We start from the raw sequence: 23,978 nt of genomic DNA on the forward strand, positions 1-23,978 counted from the left end.
TTTTCCCCAGATATATATCTCCTAAAAATTAGTAAGTATTCTAGCGATAATTTTATATACTTCTGAAAAGGCATTAAACTTCACAGGGTCCACAATAATTCCATGGGTCATTTTATTAGAGACCATTAATTGGACCATAAATGACTATTCTCTGCATCTTGCCATTTAGCTATTTCTAAATCTACCTAACTGTACTATTATAGAGATCAGATGATTTTTTCATGCCCATAAGGATAACATAAGAGACTTTGTTTAATGCTATGCTGAAATATTGGTTAAACTCAATCTAGGTCATTCCTTTGATGTTTAGTGTTTATAAACATACCAAGAATTCAAATTTGATTTAGTATGGCTATCACTTATTCTAAAGAAAGTAATATTGGTCTCTTGGCTTTTTTAAAAATTACCTCTACTTTTTTAGATGTTCATAATTCACCACCTTAATAATGATAAGTTTTCAATTATTTTCCAGGAATTGAGTTCATATTCATTGCACTATTTCAGATAGTACTTTCATTTCTTTTTTATTCTGAAAATTGGTATATTTACCATTCTCCAATCTTGTGGTACTTCTGTTTGTCATGATTTTCCAGTGATCATAGCCATTAAGTCTTTCAGGTGCTTGGAAAATGAGGACATGAGAACATGTCCTAAAGACATAAAATCATCAGAAGAATGAGGTAATATCTTACTATATTCTTATTTATCTTGGGGTTTTATTCCTTATTTACCCTTTTGTGGTTATCATTATAATCATTCTAGGCCAAATTATATTGTCCTTGTGAAAATATAGGGAAACTAAAAAAACAAGCACAGTTCAATAATAACATATTAAATATCAATGTACTATATATATATACATATATAGTATATATAATGTTTATTATTATTAAAAATAACTGGCACGGATATAAACTTAAGAGTTATTATATTCTTACATATTTTACATCATTTAAGTTTTTTAAAAATTGAATAGACATGCATCTTCTTTGCTCTCTAATAATGTAGTAGCACCAACCCCCAGAAATAATCCTATCAACTACTTCTCTCCTTTTTAAATCCAAGAGTATTTCTATCTCTCTCTCTCTCTATCTATCTATCTACACACATTTCTTTCCATCTTCAGCTCATTTTAAACTTTAACACTTTTCAAACTTTTTTATTTTTGGACTTTTGGACTTTTGTGTTAATTTTTATTATCTGTTCTTGCTCCTGTCTTCTGTATGTATCTTTTTAAAATAAATATTTGCTGAATTTTTCACAGTTTATTAAGGCAATTTTAATTTTTTTCTTCATTGGAGTTGTGTCTCTACCATTCATCATAAATTAATTCATAAATTTCATCCCTCTTAGACTGATTTTTTAATTAAAACTTTATTTAGTTTATTTCTTCTTATCATTTCTTTGTAAAAGTTTTTGGGATCTGTTCCACACAAATCAAGTGTTCAGGACAAAATTATTCAGCTTAAAAACTCATTGCTTTTTATTTGAAATTTTTTTCTAATCCTTTCAGTTGCTTATAACTTGTACAGTACCTTGAATTTAATATGAATATATTTTGTGTATACTTGGATATATATATATATATATATATGTTGTCTCCTTCAAAATTGTGTAAGTTACTTGATGGCAAAGACTCTGACTTTTGGTTTTTATCCTGACTGTCTAGTTAGGTAGAGACATTGGGCACTTAGTACACAATAATCAGTCTGATGTTTTTTGATTGACTTACTATGTTTAGTTTTTCTCTCCTTTAGGATGAATTGGAATGTGGAAATGATCAAGGAATCTATTCACTTCCACAACAGCAAATAGTTTTTCATTCTAGTGAGATGCAGGTCCAATAGAACAGTTCTATACATGTAATTTATAAGATCTTAGATTTGATGTTGCTTCAAAAATTGACTAGTTGTGATTCTAGGAAAGTCACATATTCTCTCTCAAGCTTTGTGGCCTAAATTTTATGACAGGAATAATAATACAGCCCGTTTCAAAGGCTTGTTATAAAGAGCAGATCGGATAATGTACATAGAATGTTTTGCATGTAGAGTGTGAGTGTACAGAAACCTTAATTATTATTTATTATGTTATATTTTATATATTACATATATATTATTTATAATAATTAACAATACCCTACCTAAATTATCATCATACCAGTCTCTTCATTTTTCAATATATCCTATATACAATTGTTAAATTGATATTTCTATAAAAATATATGTCATCAAAACACCCTGTCACTCCCCACAAGGAGGTTCAATAGTTCTCTTTTACCTCTAGAATAATATATAAATTTTTAAATTTGGTTTTTAAAACCCTTCCGTATATGACTTTAGCTTGGTTTTATAGACTCATTACACGTGACTCTCCTTCAGTACTTTTTAAAGCCAAATTAAATTTATTCCTTTCCACTATATTCCATATTCAATTTCCAGCTTGACTTTGTTCTAGCTTGATCTTGTGTGTACTCCCTTCTCATCTCCAATTGCTAAAGTCCTTTTTTTTTAACCTTTCAAATACTTGACTCAAATACCACCTCCTACAGGAAGCCTATCTTGATACCCCTGTTGCTAATATCTTCCTCCCAAATTTTTGTTTGTATATATATGCCATACTAAATTTTCTGTGTACATGCTACTTCTCTCCAATAGAAAGTGAGCTTGTAGAGGACAGGAACTCTTTTTCCTTCTCTTCCCCCCTCTTCCTTCCTTCCTTTCTTCCAAATTATTGTTATTATTTTAATGAATGAAAAAAAATTGGATTTTCATGAATTTATGAGTTCATATTTCTTTTAGCAGTATCTTAGGGCATCTGTTTTTGGCATCCAAAATGTTTTCTTTCTTTCCATTTGATAGATCACATATAGTTTGGAAACTGTAAATTTTGTTCTGAAAATGAAAATGTGCTAGGGGTGGTGTTTTGAGAATTCTATCTTAAATGATTTAAATATTCCACCTTAAAATCAGTAGAGAGATATAGGAATGAGAGTGCAAAATGTATCTTACATCATCAAGGGCACTGGCTATAGGTTAGCTGGTTTTTTTTGATGTTTTTTCTTCATTTAACCTGGGGATATGCTCAATATAGTGGTTGAGGAGAGACATGAGATATTTTTGGTAACTTGTGGAAAGGGGAAAGAAAACTGATACCAAATAAAATACCCATAAAATTTAATCCAAACCTAGCTTGTTTTTTGGGGGGGTGGGGTGAGGGGGAGTAGGCAAGCTAGGAAGATTTCAACGATGCTACAAATGACCAATGAAGACCAATTTATATTTTGGAGTACTGGGTTACAGAGAAGAATTTAGAAAAAAAAATAATTCATTTAACATAATTCCTGCTTAAGTAATGGGAATACTTTCTGAATGATACCTCTACTGGAATTAAATAGAAAATCTTAGATTTGAAGTAACAGAGGTTTGGGGAATAATAACAGATCAAAAAGTCAGTTTCCATTCCCACTAAGCAAAGACTTTGGTCCCTGGAGATAGGCAGCACAAGTACTCTATCTCTTCTCTATAAGAGAATTTGGAATATTTTTCTTTCATATGCCAAAAATAACTGATAAAAAATTGAAAATTTCCACAGCATATATTAAGACTTCAAAAAAGTATGTTTTTATCCAAAGAAACCAAGATCCTATAGACTTATATTAGTATACATATATTTATAGTCAGTCAATTTGCACCATATATATGCTTATCTTAATAATGAAAAAATCTGCAAAACAACTAACAAATTACTTCATCACAGATTCGCGGTTAATACAAAATGGAATTAGTTGTATGAAGGCAACAAATTTGTCCTCATTACAATGATCCTCCTCTTTGTTTCTAGTTTATCACTGTAATAACACAAAAAGTTGTTATAATATTTATATGGGTTTTTTTCTATCTTTAATCTTTTCAAGGCTATACTCAGTAGTGGTTTTCCTCAGTACTCTTTCTTTGTTCCTTGAGTTACTGCCCCCGCCCCCTTCTTTTCCCCTACCTGTTTGCTATGCTTAAGTGTGCAGAGATTATTTGCTCCATTTCCTACATTTTCCTCTTCTCCTTTTTGAAATATCATAGTCAGTAGCTACCAAGCCATCTTAATCATTTCTACCTATTTCATTAAATACATCTGACCAGAAGTTTACTTAGTTAATCTTCCAATCCCCTAAAAATCCAAGTCAGAAATCTATCATTCCAAGGCCCATGATTGCTGGCTCAGAAACTTGATCATATTTTCTATTCCCTGCTTTACAATTTCCTTTCAATTTATTTGCTGCAACAAAGCAAATAAAATAAGCCAACATAACAACAACAAGTCTGAGGTAAAGGCTTAAAGGAATTTTGGATAGGGATAAAAAAAAAAACAAAAAACAAAATAAAGGTAAAAATAAAGCAGAATGCCCTAAATGATGGGAGAAATTCCTACCATGGAAGAAGTTGCAAATTAGAGAATTGATTAAAGTAAAAGAAAAAAGGAAATTTAAAAAAAATCTCCCAAGCTAACATTTATGTTAGACTTTAAAGTTTGCAAAATATTTAAGCCATTTTATTTATCTCATTTATTATAAAATAATTTATAATTAAATTATTTATAAATATATAACATAATATTATAATATAATAATTTATATTATCATAATATATTATTGTATTACATAATAAATTTAAGATAAATATTATTATTAAAATGAACACATTTACTTTCTCATGAGATTATCTCAACTTTTTAAGATGAATGCTGTTATCATTATTTTTACATTTGAAAAAATTGAGTTTGAGAAAAATTGAATGAGCTGTCCAATACTACATAGCTAATAATTGTCTGAGAGTGTATTTGATCACAGGTCTTCATGATTCAAAATTCAGTATTCTGTCCACTGAGGTATACATGATGAATATATTGTTATAAAAGTGAATTCATTTCTAATTCTGCCTACTGGGGTCAAGCAAAATACAACAGTCTTTCAAATATTTGAATATGTGTATACTTACGTAAATCAATTTATAAAAATTTACTAAGTGCCTAAGATGTGTCAGGCATTGTATTAAGCATTAAGAATACAAAATCCCTCCCCTGAAGAAGCTCACAATCTAAGAGGGGAAGAAAACATGCAAAGAACTATGGGAAAAAAAAAAACTATACACATGTTTAAAATGGAAATAATCAATAGAGAGAAGATTCAAGGAGGTTCAGGTATAGAACTTTTAGAAAGCCAGGAGATAGAGATAAGGAAGGGAAGTGTTTCAGGAACTGGGGGCAGTCAAAAAATGATGCTTGGAGTTAGAATATGGAGTAAATTTTGGGAAGAATAGAAAAGAGGTGAGAGTCATTGAATGGGAGAGTATGTAAAAGTATAAAAACACTATGAAAATAGGGGATGGGAAGTGCATTTCAATAGTTAAATCATTATTTATCCATTCTACACATGAGAAAAGTTCAAGTCAATGAGGATAGCAGATTTGCTCTTTGTCACATTGTTATTGTGCTCCATCCCAGACTCAAACTCACGTCTGAAATGTTGTTTTGGGAGTGGAACGTTTCTTGAAATGATCAATGTACATTTTGTTTTGAATAAATATGGACCCCATATTTCAAGGATAAATGTGTGTGTCTGATTTTTTAGATACAATCTGCCCAGTTGGGCTTTGCCAACAATGATCTTTTACAAGACTTGAAATAGTTGGAGAATATAGAAAGTATTCTTAAAAACAATTCTGATAGAGAATTCACATAACCCTGAAAGCATACAGGAAATGTTCATAGTGTCCTACAGTTGCTTTAGCTATTTATGCAGACCAAAAAATGGTTCTTTCTTCCCTTCACCAGAATTAGACATATTGTGTTTTAAAGAGCTCCTTAATGTTTGCAAGTATATATTATAAATATATTGCATGTATTTTGGTTCTGACATATTCTCCAAAATAATGACTGCCCCCTCATGCTTCATTTTACTACATGCTTATTTTACTTCTACTCTACTTTCCCTTTAGATCTGCAACCATGATCAGATCAATTCTGCTATTGTTCCTATATAGGGTATATCAAATTATTTCCCTGTATCTGTATTCACCATCCACAAAACTCTCTGAATCAAAGTACCTTTTTTCCTATTTAACAGTTCTCTTTGTGTGTTTTATTTTGTATTTTAATCCCATTTAGAAAGTCAACTATTAGAGAACAAGGATGCTGTATGTGTGTGTGGGCACCTGCATGACTGTATGTGTGGAAGCATGTGTGCTTATGTTTAGCAATCAGTCAGCATGCATTTATTAAGGGATTACTATGTTTCAGATATTAGAAATAAAAAGGAAGACACATTCCCTGCTTTCAAGAACTTCACAATATAATGAGGATGAGGAACATGAACAATTAAATAGTTTTTAAAAAGTTAAAGGATATATTGGAGGTAATTAACATTAGTGGAGACTGGAAAGTAGTTTTTTGTAGAAAGTGAGATATTATTCCAAGGACCAGATGAATTTACATTCTCTTAATGCTTAATTCTATGAAACATTTAAGGAACAATTAATCCTAATACTATATAAACAATTTTTAATAAAAGAGTCCTACCAAATTTTCTTTATGAAACAAATATAGTTTTTTAATCTTTTAAAAAATTGTTTTATTTTTATTTTAAAATTTTATTTTGTTTTAACAACGAAAAAAAATAGAAAATTGTCAAGTAGCCGGAAAAACCTCAGAGAAGATTCAAAATATATAAGAATAAATTGAGTTCAAGAAAATATATAATTGTAGCAGAAACTATATTAATGAATCTTCATCTTTTCTTTGCTTCCTTGTAAGTTTTATTTTTTGTTCTCTGCTGTACACTTTTTCCTAACTTTATTTTTTTTCTCCTTTAATCCCTCCCAACCTTCTCCCAAGCAGGTGATAGTTAAGCACAGATATATGTTATATACACATATAGATATATACATAAATCTACATTCATACTCTCACACCATACACACATATACACATATAACAAATATAATTTTAATAAGTTAACTAGGAAGACCAAAAACAACAAAAAAGGAAAACTAAGGCCAATTTCTTTTGGAAATATCAACATCAATGCAAAGTTTTTAAATGAAATCCTGGCAAGAAGATTGCAATCAATCATATTACAAAGATCTTACAATAAGGTGGATTTATACTAGAATGTAGGGATGTTTCATTATTGAGAAAACTATTGATATAGTTGACCACGTAAAAAAATCAATAAAAGTCATATAATTATAGCAATTATAGTAGAAAGAGGCTATAAAAACAAAACATTATTAATTAAAAATAATAGTTTTTTGTTTTTAAAATATATGCAAAGATAGTTTTCAAAATCCACCCTTGTCAAATCTTGTATTCCAAATTTTTTTCTTCCTCCCTTCTCCCATTCATTCCGTTAGAAAGCAAGTAACTTGTACATTTTTTACTTATTTCTACAATTATGCTGCATAAGAAAAATTTTATCACAAAAAATGAGAAAAAGCAAAATGCAATGAAACAACAAGCAAAAAATGAAAATACCATGTTCTGATCCACACTTAGTCCTCACAGTCTGGATACAGATGGTTCTCTCTATCACAAAACCACTGGAAGTAGTAGTTTTTTAGTTGATGCTCTAGGATTCTCTAATTATACCATCATATCATCTGCAAAAGAGTGATAATTGTGTTTCCTCATTAGCTATTCTAATTCCTTTAATTACTTTTTCTTTTCTTATTGCTACAGCTAACATTTTTAATACAGTGTTGAATAGTAATGGCAAACTTGTTTCACCCCTAATTTTATTGGAAATGCTTGTAGTTTATCCCCATTATTTATGATGCATGCTGATGGTTTTAAATAGATGCTATTGATCATTTTAAGGAAAACTCCATTTATTCCTATTCTCTCTAGTGTTTTTAAAGGAATGGATGTTGGTTTTTGTCAAAACTTTTTCTGCATCCATTGAATGAAATAAATTCTGTTTGGTTATTGATATAGTTAATTATGATAATCATTTTCTTGGTACTGAACCAACCTTGCATTCCTGGTATTAATCCCCCTTGGTCATAGTGTATTATCCTAGGGATTATTTTTTGTAATCTCTGCTAATATTTTACCCAAGATTTTTGCATCAGGGCAGCTAGTTGGTGCAGTAGATAGAGCACCAGCCCTGAAGTTAGGAAGACCTTAATTCAGACACTTAATACTAACTAGCTGTGTGATCCTGGGCAAGTCACTTAATCTCAATTGCTTCAGACCAAAAAAAAAAAAAAGATTTTGGTATCAGCACCATATCTATGTCATAAAAAGAATCTGGAAGAGTCTTTCTTTCCCTATTTTCCTAAATAGTTTACATAGTATTTGGAATTAATTGTATTTAAATGATTTGTAGAATTCACTTGTAAATCCATCTGGTCTTGGAGACTTTTTCTTAGGAAATTGATTAAAGGATTGTTCAATTTCTTTTTATAAAATGGAATAATTTAAGTAATTTGTTTTGTTCTCTGTAAATCTCGGAAATCCATATTTTGTAAATATTTGTCCATTTCACTAAGAATATCAGATTTATTGGCATATAGTTGGGCAAAATAGCTCCTAATTATTTTTATGGAAAAAAAATAGAAAAGCCTTGGAAAAAGAAGGAAGAAAATCAAATTGGTAGTACCAAAATGAAAAGGGTGAACTTTGCACCAATGAAGAAAGTAAACCAATTCTTAATTTTCTTTATTAGTTCAATAGTATTCTTACTTTAATTTTATTAATCACCCCTTTTATTTTCAGGATTTAAAATGTGGTATTCAATTGTGGGGGTTAATTTGTTCTTTTTATAGCTTTTTAAATTGCATGTCTAATTCATTGATCTCTTCTTTCCCTATTTTATGTAAGTAACCATTTATATCTATAAAATTTCCCCTAAAAAGTCCTTTGGCTTCATTTCATAAATTCTGGCATGTTATGCCATTATTGTTATTCTCTTGTATTAAATTATTGATTGTGTCTATGATTAATTGTTTAATCCACTCAATATTTAGGATTAGATTATTTAGTTTTCAATTAATTTTGGTCTACTTTTTGCCACTTTATTACATGTGATTTTTATTACATCATAATCTTAAAAAGGTACATTTTACTATTTATACTTTTCTGCATTCAATTTTGAGGTTTTTATGCCCTAATAGTCAATTTTTTTGTAGTTTTCAGGTGCAGCTGAGAAAATATATATTCCTTTCTGTCTCTATTCAGTTTTCTCCAAAGATCTATCATACCTAACTTTTCTAAAACTCTATTTACCTCCTTAATTTCTTTTTTATTTATATTGTGGTTTGATTTACGTAGATCTGATAGAGAAAAGTTGAGATCCCCCACTTGTTTAGTTTTGCTGTCTATTTCTTTTTGCAGCTCTCTTAACTTCTCCCCCAGGAATTTGGAAGCAATATCATTTAGGGCATATGGGTTTAGTATTGATTTAACTTTGTTATCTATGTAGTTTTGGCAAAATGCAGTTTCCTTCCTTATCTATTAATTAGCTATATTTTTTGCATTTAGTTGATCTGAGTTAGATCACTACGCCTGCTTTTTTTTTAATATTTTTATTTTTTCTTTAGCTTAAGCATAATAGATTCTGCTCCAGCCTTATATCTTTATTTTATATATATATATATATATATATCACTATGCTTCAAATGTATTTCTTGTAAACAACATACTGTAGGATTCTAGGTTTTAACTCAGCTATCCACTTCCATTGTATGGGACAATTCATTCCTTTCAAAATTAATTACTCTGTATTTCATGCCATCTTATTTTCCTCAACTTATTCTTTTATCTTTCCTTTCCTCCTCCCCAGTGTTATATTTCCAACTCCAACCTCCCTCAATCAGCCCTCCCCTTTTACAGTCCTTCCCCTTTTTTTACCCCTTTCTCCTCCTACTTTCCTGTAGGGTGAGATAAGTTTTTCTTTCAAATTAAATGTGTCTGATATTCTTTCTTTGAGACATATCTGATGAGATAATGATTCCTACAATGTTCATCCCTCCCCTCCTTCTTTCACTTAATTGTAATAGGTCACTTTTTTGCCTCTTCATATGATATAATATCAAACATTTTACTTCCCCTTACCTCTTCTTCCAGTACAATCCCTTTTCCATCTCTAGTATAGCTCTCACAAAAATATAGTTCTCAAGTGCTGAAAATAACATCTTCCCATATAAGAATGTTAACATTTTAACCCTTAAAAGAACATTTTTTTTCATTTCTTTTTACCTTTTTATTCGCCTCCCTCCCAAGCTCTGTATTTGAAGATCAAATTTTGAGTTTACCTTTTTTTTTCATGAAAAATAAATGAAAATCTCCTCTTTCATTGAATACCAATCTTTTCCCCTGAAAGATAATGTTAAATTTTCCTGGATACTTGATTCTTTATTGCAGTCCAAGCTCTTTTGCTGTCCATGAATATCATATTCCAACCCCTTCAATTCTTTAAACTGGAAGTTGCTAGGTCCTAGGTAATCTGGATTGTAGCTCCAAGATATTTGAATTGTTTCTTTCTTTCTGCTTGCCATATTTTCTCCTTTATCTGAACATTTTGGAATTTAGCTACAATATTCCTTGGAGTTTTCATTTTGGGATCTCTTAAGATGTCATTGGTGAATTTTTTCAATGGCTATTTTACTCTCTGATTCTAGGGCATTAAGGCAATTTTCCTTGATGATGTCTTGAAAGATGCTGTCTAGGCTCTTTTATTCATTTTGATTTTCTGTTAATTCAATAATTCTTAGATTGTCACTCCTAGAGCTATTTTCCAGGTCAGTTGTTTTCCTGATGAGGCATTTTACGTTTTCTTCTATTTTTTGATTTTTAAAAATTTTGTTTGATTCTTGATATCTTAATTGAGTCTTTCACTTCCATTTGTTCAATTATAATTTTTACTGCATAATTTTATTCGTTAGCTTTTTTACCTTATTTTGCATTTGGCCAATTGAACTTTTTAATGGGTTGTTTTGTTCAATGGATTTTTTTTTTTTTTCAATTTCGCCAATTCTATTTTTTAGGGAGTTGTTTTCTGCTTCCATTTTACCGATTCTATTTTCCAAGGAGTTGTTTTCTTTTTCCATTTCACCATTTTTTTTAAAGGAGAGATTTTCTTCAGGTACTTTTTGTGTTTCCTTTTCCAAAGATCTAAATTCCTTTTCCCATTTTTCTTCTAACTCTCTTTTAAAGCACTTTTTGAATTCTGCCAAGAGAAACTTTTGAATTGCAGAACTACTCATATCACCCTTTGAAAGTTCATCTGAAGACATTTTGCCTTTAGTGTCCTCAGGGTTTGAGGTCTATTCTCCTCTCTATAATAACTATCTATGGTCAGAGCTCTTTGTGCTTTTTTAAAACTCATTTTTAAAGATTGAGGTCTACTCTTAGGGCAAAGGGGAGATTGTTCCAAGCTTCCTTTACAAGTGCAGTGGTTTCACGCTGTACTGGGGCCAGGGCTGTTAACTTCCATCTATACTGGGTGGATCTGGCCAAGTCCATCTAGTTATGCTGGGAGTCAGAGGCTAACTATATGCCTTTGATAGTTGTGTTGAAAGTCTCACAGCTAATTTGCTGATCCACTGACTTCTGAATCATGATAGTGTATATACATCTGCTTCATTTTGGGTAAGAATCTCCCACTAGATTCCTGAAAATGATAGAATCTGTCAAAAAACCAAGAATAAACATCATCTATAATGAGGATAAATTTGAAACTTTCCCAATAATATCAGGAATCAAATGAGGATGTCCTTTATCACTTTTTTTCAATATTGTACTAAAATTCCTAGGTAGAGCAATAAGAAAAGAAAAATAAAAGAATAAAAATAGGCAATGTGGAACCAAAATTATCATTCTTTGAAGATGAGATGAGGGTATACTTAGAAAACACTGGACAATCAACTAAGAAACTAGTTGAAACAATTAACTTCAGCAAAGTTGCAAGACATAAGATAAACTTAAATAGATGATCAGCAATTTTATTTAATATTAACAACATTTAACAGCAAGATATAAAAAAGAAATTCCATGTAAAATAACTTCAGACAAATATAAAATACTTGTAAGTCTGTCTACCAAGACAAATTCAAGGATATATAAACATGATTACAAAATACACTTCACACAAGGATATATCTAAACAACTGGAAAAATATTAATTGCTAATGGTTAAGCCAACATAATAAAATGATAATTCTAAGTTGATTTATTTAAAGCCTTACAATAAAACTATCAAAGAATTATTTTATAGAGCATGAAAAAATAACACAAAATTAATCTGGAAAAAATCCAAAAAGTCGATAATTTCAAGAGAATTAATAATAATAACAAAAAGTTAAAGAAGCAGCCAAGCAAGTCTAGATTTCAAACTATATTACAAAGTGGTAATCATCAATCAATAAAATTTGTTCAGCCTAAGAAATAAAGAGGTGGGTCAGTGGAATAGGTTATAAGTTATATACCCAATACACACTAGCAAATAACCACAGTAATACGGTGTGTGAGAAAAACTGAAATCTCAGATTTTGGATCACAAACTCAACATTTAGCAAAAATCCAGAAAATTGGAAAGTAATTTGGCAAAAAAAAAAAAAAAAAAAAAAAAAACTAGATATAGAATAGGATCTCACACCCCATACCAAAAAGAAGTCAAAATGGATAAATAATTTAGGCATAAAAAATGATATTACATGTACTTTAGAGGGAAAATGTACCTACTTGATCTATGGATAAGAGAGGAAATTATGACTAAACAGGAGATAATGAACATTATGGGATACACAATGAATAATTTTGATTACATAAATTTCAAAAGCTTTTGCACAACTAATGCAATGCAAACTAGAAGGGAAATAGGAAAAAAGAAAAAAATAGTGATTTTCTCTAATAAATATATTTTTTCTCAAATACAGAGGGAACTGAGTCAAATTTATGAAAATAAAAACCATTTTCCAACTGATCAGTAATCAAAGGTTTTACAAGAAGAAATCAAATATTTCAATCATCATATGAAGGTGCTCTAAATCACTACTGATTAGGTAAATGAAAATCAAAACAATTCAGAGATGTCACATGAGAGAAAAGGAAAATGACAAATACAGGAGATCATGCAAAAAAACTGAGACACTAATGCACTATTGGTAGACGTGAACTAGCTCAATAATTCTGGAGAACAATGTAGAATCATTCCTATAGGACTATAAAGCTATGCTTACTCTTCAACTCAGCAATATCAATACTATGTTTGTAACCCAAATTGATCAAAGAAAAATGAACTATTTTTATAAAATATTTATAGCAGCTCTTTTTTTGTGGTAACCAAATTGGAAATTGAAACTATAACTGTAAATTGGGGAACAACTGAACAAATTGTGACATGATTTTTGATGAAATAGTATTGTGCTTTCTTTAAATGTTGGGCAGGATCATTTCAGAAAGAAAAACAAAACAAAACATTGGAAGACTCATATGAACAGGTGCGAACTGAAATAAACTGTACTGGATGAACAATGTACACAGTAACAACAATATTATAAGGATGACTCAGTGTGAGAAACTTAGTTACTCTGATAAGGGCAATGACCTAAAACAATTTGAAAGGCTTCAGGATGAAAATGCTATTTACCTCCAGAAAGAGAACTGGTGAAATCTGAATGCAGAGTGAAGCATACTTTTTTTTTTCATTTACTTTTATTTTTTTGTATGTGTGTTTTTGCAATGTGACTAATATGGAATTATGTTTTGCATGATGTGATATGTATAATTGATGTCATTTTTTTGCTCTCTCAAGGAATAAGAATGTGAAGGAAGGAGAGAATTGAAACAATTTTAAAAAATAAATTTAAATTTGTGGGTGGAGGTAATTGGGAAATATTTAAGAAAATTAAAAAAAAAACTAAAGTAGGATTTTAGGTAGCTTTTGATATCATACATGTATAAGGAATATCTTTTCATTTATTCATAATATCCTTGTGAGATAGACGTCATATTTGATTGGTAGAGGAGATGAAGTTTAAAACTTAGAATCAAAAATTTAAAGTCCACTCCAGACCCTTAATAGTTTTGTGGTCCTTGACTGAACTTCACAGCCTCAGTTTCCTCATCTATAAAATAGGGATAGCAATTCATCTATCTCACAGACTTCTTGTGAGAATCAAATGAAATAATATAATAAAAGGAATTGTCAAAATAAAAATACCTATCGGTATTATAGGTGAAAAAAATGGAGACCCAGAGAGATCAAGAGATTTGCCATAGTCATAAAGATAGGATCAGATAGTAATTGAATTCATCTTCCTGATTCCATATCTAATAGTCTTTTCCTTATACTACAATGAAATTGCTCAGGTAATTCAGATGCCACAATATCCTTGTTAACATACCTCTTTTGCTAAATATTTGAATTGAACAAATATCACAGTGGCTTCTTTATAAACCTTTATCAGTTGTGAAGATTGAGCTTTGATTCAGTGCCTGCAGACCCTAAATGATTTTGAATTTGAGTATCCTTTTTCTGTTTATCTGTTTCTCTGATAATAGACAACAATGTCTCTGTAGTTTCATGGGGTTTTTCTGTGTCTGCAACACCTTCTGTTATCAATGAAACCTCTCACGAGCTTTCATATGTTCATATCGCAAGTGAATTCTCTCTTTCACTTCTAACAACACCTCTGAGCTCTGATTCTGTTCCACATGCTCTATAATGAGGTAAAACATTCTAATTGGAAAAGCAGCACCAGATTCTTGGTTTCCCAACAGAGCAAGATGTCACCATCTGCTACACTGTCAGTGCAAGACACTGAGGTGTTATGCAACATGTATATGTAGCTTTGGGACATACACTAGTTTTCATCCAGAAACTGACATTTCAATATGATTTATCAACCTACTTATAACTCATCACAATATATGAATAAATTATACATCAGCAAAATGTAAGTATTATGATGAAATGAATATCATTTTTATTAAGAAGGTTCAGGTATATTAAAGCTAGACTATATTCATCAATATTTTTTAGGATATTTTGGAAATTAAAGGCAATATATAAATAGTTAGCAAGATAAATATCTATCCTTGCAGTATTTTCTAGTCAAAAGGTGAGGGAACAGAATATATTATGCATGTAGATATATATATATACATATATATATATATATATATATGTAATTGTTTATTTGAATTATTTTTCTTCCAAATCCAAAGGAAAAAAAGTCATCAGTCTTCTGCAGGAAACTACTACCAAATAGTATTATCTTAAGAATTCCAAGGGATCATAATTTTTACTGAGTGTTATCATCAATTTTTATTAATTTCTGAATTCAAGATTCCTAAATTTTGGGATCTTCTGAAAGTTCCCACAAAATTCTTTGAAGATCAGAAAAGACAAATGGAACTTAACTCAAGGGGAGGAAGTAAAACCCTAAATAGTTTTATGAAAGCAATTCAACAATTTAAGACTACTGATTAACCACCTACTCTGTATAAGACATTGTGCTAGGCTCTGGAAACACAAAGATATTTTTTAAAATATGCAAATTCTCTGTTCTTGGATTTCAATTTGGAGCCAGCGGACTATTGTACACAGTATATTTTTTATGAGAACAAATTATTTGAATAATACAATTTAAAATCTCTTGTATACTTATATTTTTATCTAGAATGCTTGAAGACTAGTTAGACATTAATAGTGACAGGCTCCAAATTAGTGAAGATATTCTTTTATCCAGCTCCACTGAAGGTAATGGAGCCAGAAAAAAATTCATAGTTGTGTTAAAGTGGTATAATCTTGCCTTATATTCCTGTAAACTTCCTCCTCTATACACTCTTGGAGATGAGAACCAAAAGAAGTAAGAAGCTAGAAGGTTACTATCATGACTCTCAGCCTCTCAATCAACTGGAGATATGTGAAAAATAAAAATACCATGAAACTTCACATGTTTAGATTATGTGTTCTAGGTTCAGAACGATACAGTATTAAATAGACTGATAAACATCCCAAATCATCTTTTTGCCTTTGAATTGCATTTTTTTTGCATAAGCTAATTAATAGACTCATGGACTCTGAGGCAGTAGACATATGATAGAGTTTTGACTTTGATATTTCCTAGATATACGACTATAATTGAATCATTTAATCTAATTGAATCTCAGTTTTCTGATTCATCAAATGAAAAAAATGATACTATCTACATTCATTTTGGTACTCTGTGGCTAATCCTATTTCTTATTCAAGAAGCACTAATAGCATAAGGACCTGTCAATAGGACTAGTTCTCTCAGATAATCAAAGTAAGGGATGGAGTATCAGGATAGCACAAAATACTAGTGCTCAAAAGAGCGGTAGTTGTTTTTATCACTTATTTGCATATATTAAGTCCAATAACACATTTTTTATGAGTCAAATGTAATTTGATACTCTGAACAATTAAAACTACTTCTCTTCTTATACCAGGCTTTTGGAGCTGTTTTTCATAGCTACTCTAAGAGGATGCTTTTCTTTCAACTGTAGAAACCATGTAGAATAAGAAAAACTAAATAAAATGAGAAGATGCAGGAGTACAAAATGACAAAGTTATGATGGAACAGAAGGAAGATGGAAATGGGAAGAACTATTCCCATAGGACTGCCCATAAACTATGTCTTAACCTGTTGTTGATACTTTTATTTTAGATACTTCCCCATTCCTGCCATTGATAAATAATAGACTTGAGAGTGATGAGGAGGGCATCATAGATCAAGTTAGATTTAGAGCATTTGTTCCATTATAGGACTGGAGAATTTGATATGGCTGTACAATACTGGAGACCTTGTTATTCATATTCAGCATATTTGATTAGGAGATTCTCTTAGATAAGCATGGTAGATATATGATCCAGGATGATAAGTGTCCAGATACTGAGGAAGGTTGCAAGGTGGGGAGGCAGATGGGTCATGATAGCAAAGTCCAGAAAATCAGAGAACAGCAGGAAGGGAAATATAGCATTTTTCACCTGGTGGAAGATAGCTCAATAAGTAGTATGGCATAAATAATGAAGAGAGGTATGACCTTAAGGTCAGGAAGACCTCTTAACAATTTTGAACAAGGACAAGTCATGTTATTTAGGTGTATTCAAATGATCCTCTACTCTAAATTATAGAATTACTGCTGATCTATCTTAGTTAAGATACAACAGGAGTTTCCATTGTTGATAAAATCACAAATCTGCTCAGCAAATACATGAGCAAATAAATAAAAGCTCACACTGAAATAATCCTCTAAGGCTTGTCCTCTCAGAAGAACCATAAGGGAGACAGTGTATATATTCTTATATGTATTTAACAGACAAGAAAACTGAGATTCAAAAAGGCTATGTGGTTTGCCCAAGGCCACAAAGAGGAATGAAATAAAGAATGAATGAAAATCATTTTTGAGTGTTTTCCCTATACCAAATACTGTGTATATTAAATAGTAATTGTTGGTTCCTGGGCTCCATCTGTATATTTGAGATTCCAAGATCATAAAAAGGCTTTCATAGTTCAAATATTCAGTGAAAATACCATCACTCTATCTTTCTCTCTCTCTCCTTCTTTGTCCCTCTCTTCCTTCCTCTCCCTTCCTCTTTCCCTTTCTCTCTCTGTCCCTCTAACTTCTCTCTTCCTCTTTCTTTCTCCCACCTTCTCTCTTCCCTTGTCTCTCTCTGTCTGCCTTCTATGTCTCTCTGCCTGTCTATATCTCTCTTTCTCTCAGTCTATCTATGACTCTGTCTCTGTCTCTCTCTGTATCTCTGAATCTCATTTTATGATTAGATAGATGATAGACAGACAGACAAACAAACAAATAGATAGATAAGAGCTCAGAAGGTTCTACTACAGGTCAGATACAAATAGTTCATATGAACATCTGTAGTGAAGATGTTTCTAAATTTGTGTATCTCATGGTTCTTTTGAGCTACTGCTTTGCTCCTGCACCTTAGCACCTTTTTTAATGAAGCCACAGCCTTCATGGCAATCCTGTGCCAATATTTCCCATGTCTCAAATCAATTACCAGTTCTTCAGAGAGACCTTGACACAGTTCTCCTTAAGATTAATATATTAGGGATGGAGCCAAGATGGTGGAGAAGAGAGATGTCTTTTTCTTACTTCTCCCAATATCCCTCAAACTAACAGGAAATCCAGCCTCTAAACTGGTTTATGAGTGACAGAACCCACGAATATTTGGAGTGTAACAAATTTGTAGCAGAAGATAATTTCAAAAATCTCCAGAAAAGGTCTGCTTCAATTGGGCACAGAGCTAGATGGACCAAACACAAGTAGCTATGGAGAAAACTGAGCTCAGGCAAATACAGGGACCCAGGATAGTATGGGCTCCACATGCTGAAGAATTTAGCCCTGAGGAATGTATAGCAGTGTTGGCTTCTCTGTCCTGCTTGCAAGCCAGTAGATCAGCAGACCAATTATAAAACATTGAACATAAATACAAAAGGCAAATAGTGAACACCTAAATGCCAGAATTTCAGGGGCCTGGCCAAGCCCACCCGATACTGTAAGTTAATCAGTGTAAAGATTCCAACATCTCCCCTTTTCTTTTGATGATGTTGGTTTTTGCTTTTGCTTTTGCTTTTCAATGGCTTAACACTTTGTAAAGATTCCAACAACTCAGTACTGATCCAGCACAGCCACTGTCCCTGTGGAGGAAGCTTGGACAATCTCCCCTTTTCCCTAAAAGCAGACTTCAACTTTTATCTAAAAAATGAGCAAAAAGCAAAAAGACCTCTGACCATAGGTAGTTTCTATGAAGAAGAGAAGAACAGAGTTCAAACTCTGAGCACACCAAAAGCAGATTATCTCCAGGTGAACCCCGAAAAGTGATACAAATTGGTCCTTATCTTTCAAGGTTCTCTTGGAAGAATTCAGAAAAAATCTCAAAAGAAAGCCAGAAGAAAAATGGGAAAAAGAAAGGAAACTTTGCAAGGGGATTTGGAAAAGGAAACACAGAAATCGTCTGAAGAAAACTCCTTACAAAATAGATTTAGTGAAATGGAAAAAGCATATAACTCCTTACAAAATAGATTTGACAAAATGGAAAAAGAAAGCAACTCCCTGAAAAACGGAATTTATGAATTGGAAAAAGAAAGCTATCCCTGGGAAAACAGAATTTGTGAAATGGAAAAAGAAAACAATTCCTTAAAAAAACAGGGTTTATGAAGTGGTGAAAAATCCATAGAACAAAAAGCTCATTTAAAAATTCAATTGACCAAAATGCAAGAAAAACTAAAAATAGTAACTAAACAAAACAATTCACTAAAAATTAGAACTGAACAAATGGAAATGAATGACTCAATAAGACATCAAGAATCAGTCAACCAAAAACAAAACAAAAATAAAATAAAATAAAATTAAAGAAAATGTAAAATACCTACTTGGCAAAATAACTGACATGGAAAATAGATCTTGGAAAGATAGTTCCACAACCTTATTTTCTATCACCCCTTCCCCCCTTCTCATGAATTTTTTCTAGTGTTTCTGCCCTCACTTCTACTCAGTCCTTCCCTTTCTACCCTCTCTTGCCCTACTTCTTTATAGGATTAGAGAAAATTCTATATCCCAAATGAATGATTGTTATTCTCTCTTTTAGTCAAAACTGATGAGATTATGCTTCAATGTTCAGCCTCTTCTCAGCATTCCCTCCATTGAAGAAGGTCCTTTGTACCTCTTCATGTGATTTTGTCCCATCATATCTCCCTTTTCCTCTTTTCCCAGTAGAGATCTTTTTCTACTCCTTAAAGTCTTTTTCTTTGTTATATCACATTAGAGTTCATTTACAACCACATTCTCTGTTCATGTGATGCCTCTCTCTGCTTGCTCCTATAATAGAAATATTTCTCAAGAGTTACAGATATCATTTTCTGAAGATGAAAACAATTTTACCTTAAAATAATATATCTTTACACCCTGATTAACTTCTTTCCCTTGATGATCTCTTAAAGAATGCAATTACAAGTTTATTTTTGGTCATTGCCTTCAGGTAGAGCAATAATTTTTAAATTGTCTTTTCTGGATCTATTTTCCAGGTCATGTATTTTTCCACTGAGGCATTTTACATTTTCTTTCATTTTTGATTCTATTTAGTTTGTTGATTTCAATCTTGATATTTCATAGTCATTAGCTTCCATTTGTTCTATTCTAGTTTTTAATTTATTATTTATTCAGTTAGCTTTTGTATCTCTTTTTTACATTTGGTTAATTGTACTTTTGAAGATATTGCTTTCTTCAGTGGATTTTTTTTTTTTTTTTGCATTAGCCAATTGTATTTTTAAGGAATTGTCTTCCTTTTTTAAGCTGTTGACTTGCTTTTGCATACCTCTCATTTCTTTTTTTTTAATTAAAGATTTTTATTTTCAAAACATATGCATGGATAAGTTTTCAACATTAACCTTAGCAAAACACTGTGTTTCAATTTTCTTCCCCCTTCCCTCACTCCCTCCTCTAGATGGAAAATAATCTAATATATATTAATAGTAGAAATGCATCATAATTCTCACTTCTTTTCTCATTTTTTCTTCTACCTCTTTTGTTTGCTGTTTATAGTCTTTTATGAGCACTCCAAAGAAGGCTCTTTGGGCTTGAGCCCAATTCATATCAGTCTTTGAGATTTCCTCTGTGGATATTTTGTCCTCTTCTGAGTTGGTGTTTTGGTCTTTCCTATTACCATAGTAGCTTTCTGTGGTTGAGGTTATTTTTAGTTTCTTGCTCATTTTCTTTCCTTTTCTTTTGGTATTTCTCCTTTTTAAACTTCTATGGTTGAGCTTTTCTCCTGGGGTAAAGGGGGTGCTATTCCAAGCTTCCCGTGCTGCACTGAATCTTGGCTTTGAGCACAGGGGACCCTTGTATTTGCAAAAGGTAGCTTTATTTGGTTTTTCCAGGAAACAGCCTGGTTTTCCAGAATTTGCCTTTTGGGCTGAGACGCTGAACAGCCTCACTGATCTTCTACTCTATTGAGCCAGGACCAAGGGTCAAGTGGATTTCTTCGACAAAGAGATCTCAGTTTCAATTGATCAATGATGGACAGAAGCAGCTACACCCAAAGAAAGAACACTGGGAAGTGAATGTAAACTGTTTGCATTTTTGTTTTTCTTCCCAGGTTATTTTTACCTTCTGAATCCAATTCTCCCTGTGCAACAAGAGAACTGTTAAGTTCTGCACACATATATTGTATCTAGGATATACTGCAACATATTTAACATACAGAGGACTGCTTGCCATCTAGGGAAGGGGGTGGAGGGAGAGAAGGGGAAAAATCGGAACAGAAGTGAGTGCAAGGGATAATGTTGTAAAAAAAATTACCCTGGCATGGATTCTGTCAATAAAAAGTTATTATAATAAAAAAAAAAGAAAGTGACAACAGACCGAAGCTAAAGATAAAAGACAGATAAACAATAAATGAAACAGTTCCTTTCAAATTCTCTCCCTTCTTTCTTCTCCATTCCTCTCATCGAAAAGGCAAAATGTATAATCATGAAATATTTCTACATTAGTCTTGTGGTAAAAGAAAACACAGACAAAAAAAAAAATCAAGAAAAAAGAAAAAAGTAAAAATAAGAAAAAAAAAAAAAAGAATGTTTCAATCAGTATTCAGGCATCACCAGTTCTTTTTCTGGTGATGGATAGTATTTTTCATTATAAGTTTTTTTGGAAATGTATCATTGTACATGTAGCTGAAAATAGTTGTCATTCACAGCTGATTGCCTTAAAAATATTGTAGTTATTTTGTACAAAGTACATTCCACTTTGCCTCAACTCATATAAGCCTTTCCAGGTTTTTCTGAGAGCATGCAATGCATTATTTTTTATAGCACAGTAGTATTCCATCACAATCACATGCACAGTTTGTTCAGGCATTCCCCAATTTGTGAGCATCCTCCCAATTTCCAACTCCCTTTTACTAGAAAAGAGCTGTTAAAAATATTTACATAAATAAAAGGCCTTTTCCCTTTTCTAAATCTCTTTTTTGATTCAGACTTAGTAGTGGCCCTGTTAGATTAAAAAATATGCCAGTTTTCTAGCCTTTTGCATAATCCAAAATTTTCTAAAGAATGGTTGAGTCATTTCATAACTCCATCAATAATATGCAAAATTTCAATTTTCAAAGGAAAAAAATGCATTCCCTGCTCTTGTGGATTGTTTTCATAGATGCCCCTTTACTGTGCACAATGGTTGTATCAACAAATGGCCTTTATGTACTTTCATTTATTTTCTCTACCCATATATGTACCCTGTATGTAGAATCTCTTCATACAAACCAACTGTTCATATGTGTTCTCTGCACATATATACCCTCTCCACTAATGGTGAAGCAATCACATTTCTAGTTTAATAGCATCAGTCAGACAGAAAAATCTGTTGTCAAGCCTTCAGAAACTTGGGTTCACCTTTACACAACAAAAATTAAAATTATAAATAAGACTTTAGAGATACATAGTCATACACACATACATATACATTTACATATGCATATATGTATATATTTAAATGTTCATATGTTTTCCCTTTAAATTAACCTCTCTGTTAATTGCAGTTGGCAGAATAATGGCTCTAAGTAGTATCTAAAGAGACAATTGTGGCTATAAAAAAGCACTGAATTAGAAATTAAGAGAAATGTTTGCACTCCCCAGTCCAACACTAACTAGCTGTGTGATTTCAGATGCATTAGTTAACTCATTGATAAAATGAATGATTGGGCTGGTAAATCTCTACAATCCCTTCTAGGTCTAAAATGCTAAGAAAAAAAAGTATGTTTAATCTAAAGTACACAATTGGCCTTTTACAAATTGAAATTTTCAGACACTATAAAATCATTCCTGAAAAAGCCCAGAAAAATTATTAATTGTTCCCTTCAGCATCCTGACTATTTATTTTTAAAGATTTTTTTTTCCTTAAGCAGCTTATAAAAAGAACAAAACTGCACTAACAGTTGTAGCCCAAAATGCCAGATTAGAACCTCCATATTACACAAAATGTGTTCTTTACTTCTCTCCTCCCATACTCCCTCTCTCCCAGCCCTCCCCTCTATTTTTCTCCATCCTCTGTCTCCTCAGATAGTTTTTATATCCATTCAACATATTACAGCTCAGATTATAGACCAGTATCTTTGGATCATATTTGGAAATATACATTGCCCTAAATTTATAACATTTCTCTTTAATAATTTAGCCAATGAAGTTTTCTAATTCTACATGGAATAACATTAGGATATGCTAGACTTGATTGTTATTGAGGAAGCAATTGAGTCTAAATATATGAGAGTAAAGTAAAAGGATGAAGCACAAGCTCATTTTTCAAAGGGGAAAGAGGTATTTAACCTTCCGTCTGAAATATTGAAATGTAGAACGTTAAAACAGAATATGCAGATTTCTGAGGCTGTCTTTCCTCAGGCTGAATAAGTTTCTCAGTTCAGAGGGGGTGGCATTCCATCCTACATTGCAGCTCGCCTGCAATCTGTTCCTGATAGGACCAGCCATCTGTTTTGCCGGCACAACCTTGAAGTTGACTGTATGCTTGCTCACAGATGTAAGTAGGTGGTTGACTACAGGTTTTTGACTTCAACTCGAATACAAGACAAAGTGGCATGTTTGCAAAAATGCACCCCCCCACTGTGCCCTTAGCAGACCCTTTTTCCTTCCTAGGGTTCCATGAACCGAAACTCTACAGAGATTCCTGCCATTTGTATCAACCATAAGTATATCTAAAATGTTCAGAAAGTTGCAGAATATTAACAATAGGAGCCTATGGTCTAACTACCTTAAGAAAACCAAACTGTTCAATTAATTATTGTCAGTCAATAGGTCTTTTCTTTGCATACTTTTCTGTTTCTTGGTTCCTCATCTCTCAGCCAATGTTAACATCTAACACAATGCTGTCCCTGAATCTGTGTTTATCCCTGCCACCCATAGAACTCAATCTGCACTTGACTTCCTATAATTCCTTGA

At 31.9% G+C, this 23,978-nt stretch overlaps 1 pseudogene; it reads right to left on the reverse strand.

The window, feature by feature from the left end:
• LOC100918792 overlaps positions 1-23,619 on the reverse strand; it is a 144,057-nt pseudogene extending 120,438 nt beyond the window's left edge.
• Positions 23,620-23,978: the final 359 nt, after the last annotated feature.

This window comes from Sarcophilus harrisii, chromosome 1, assembly GCF_902635505.1.
Source record: "Sarcophilus harrisii chromosome 1, mSarHar1.11, whole genome shotgun sequence".
In the NCBI taxonomy this organism is placed as follows: domain Eukaryota; kingdom Metazoa; phylum Chordata; class Mammalia; order Dasyuromorphia; family Dasyuridae; genus Sarcophilus; species Sarcophilus harrisii.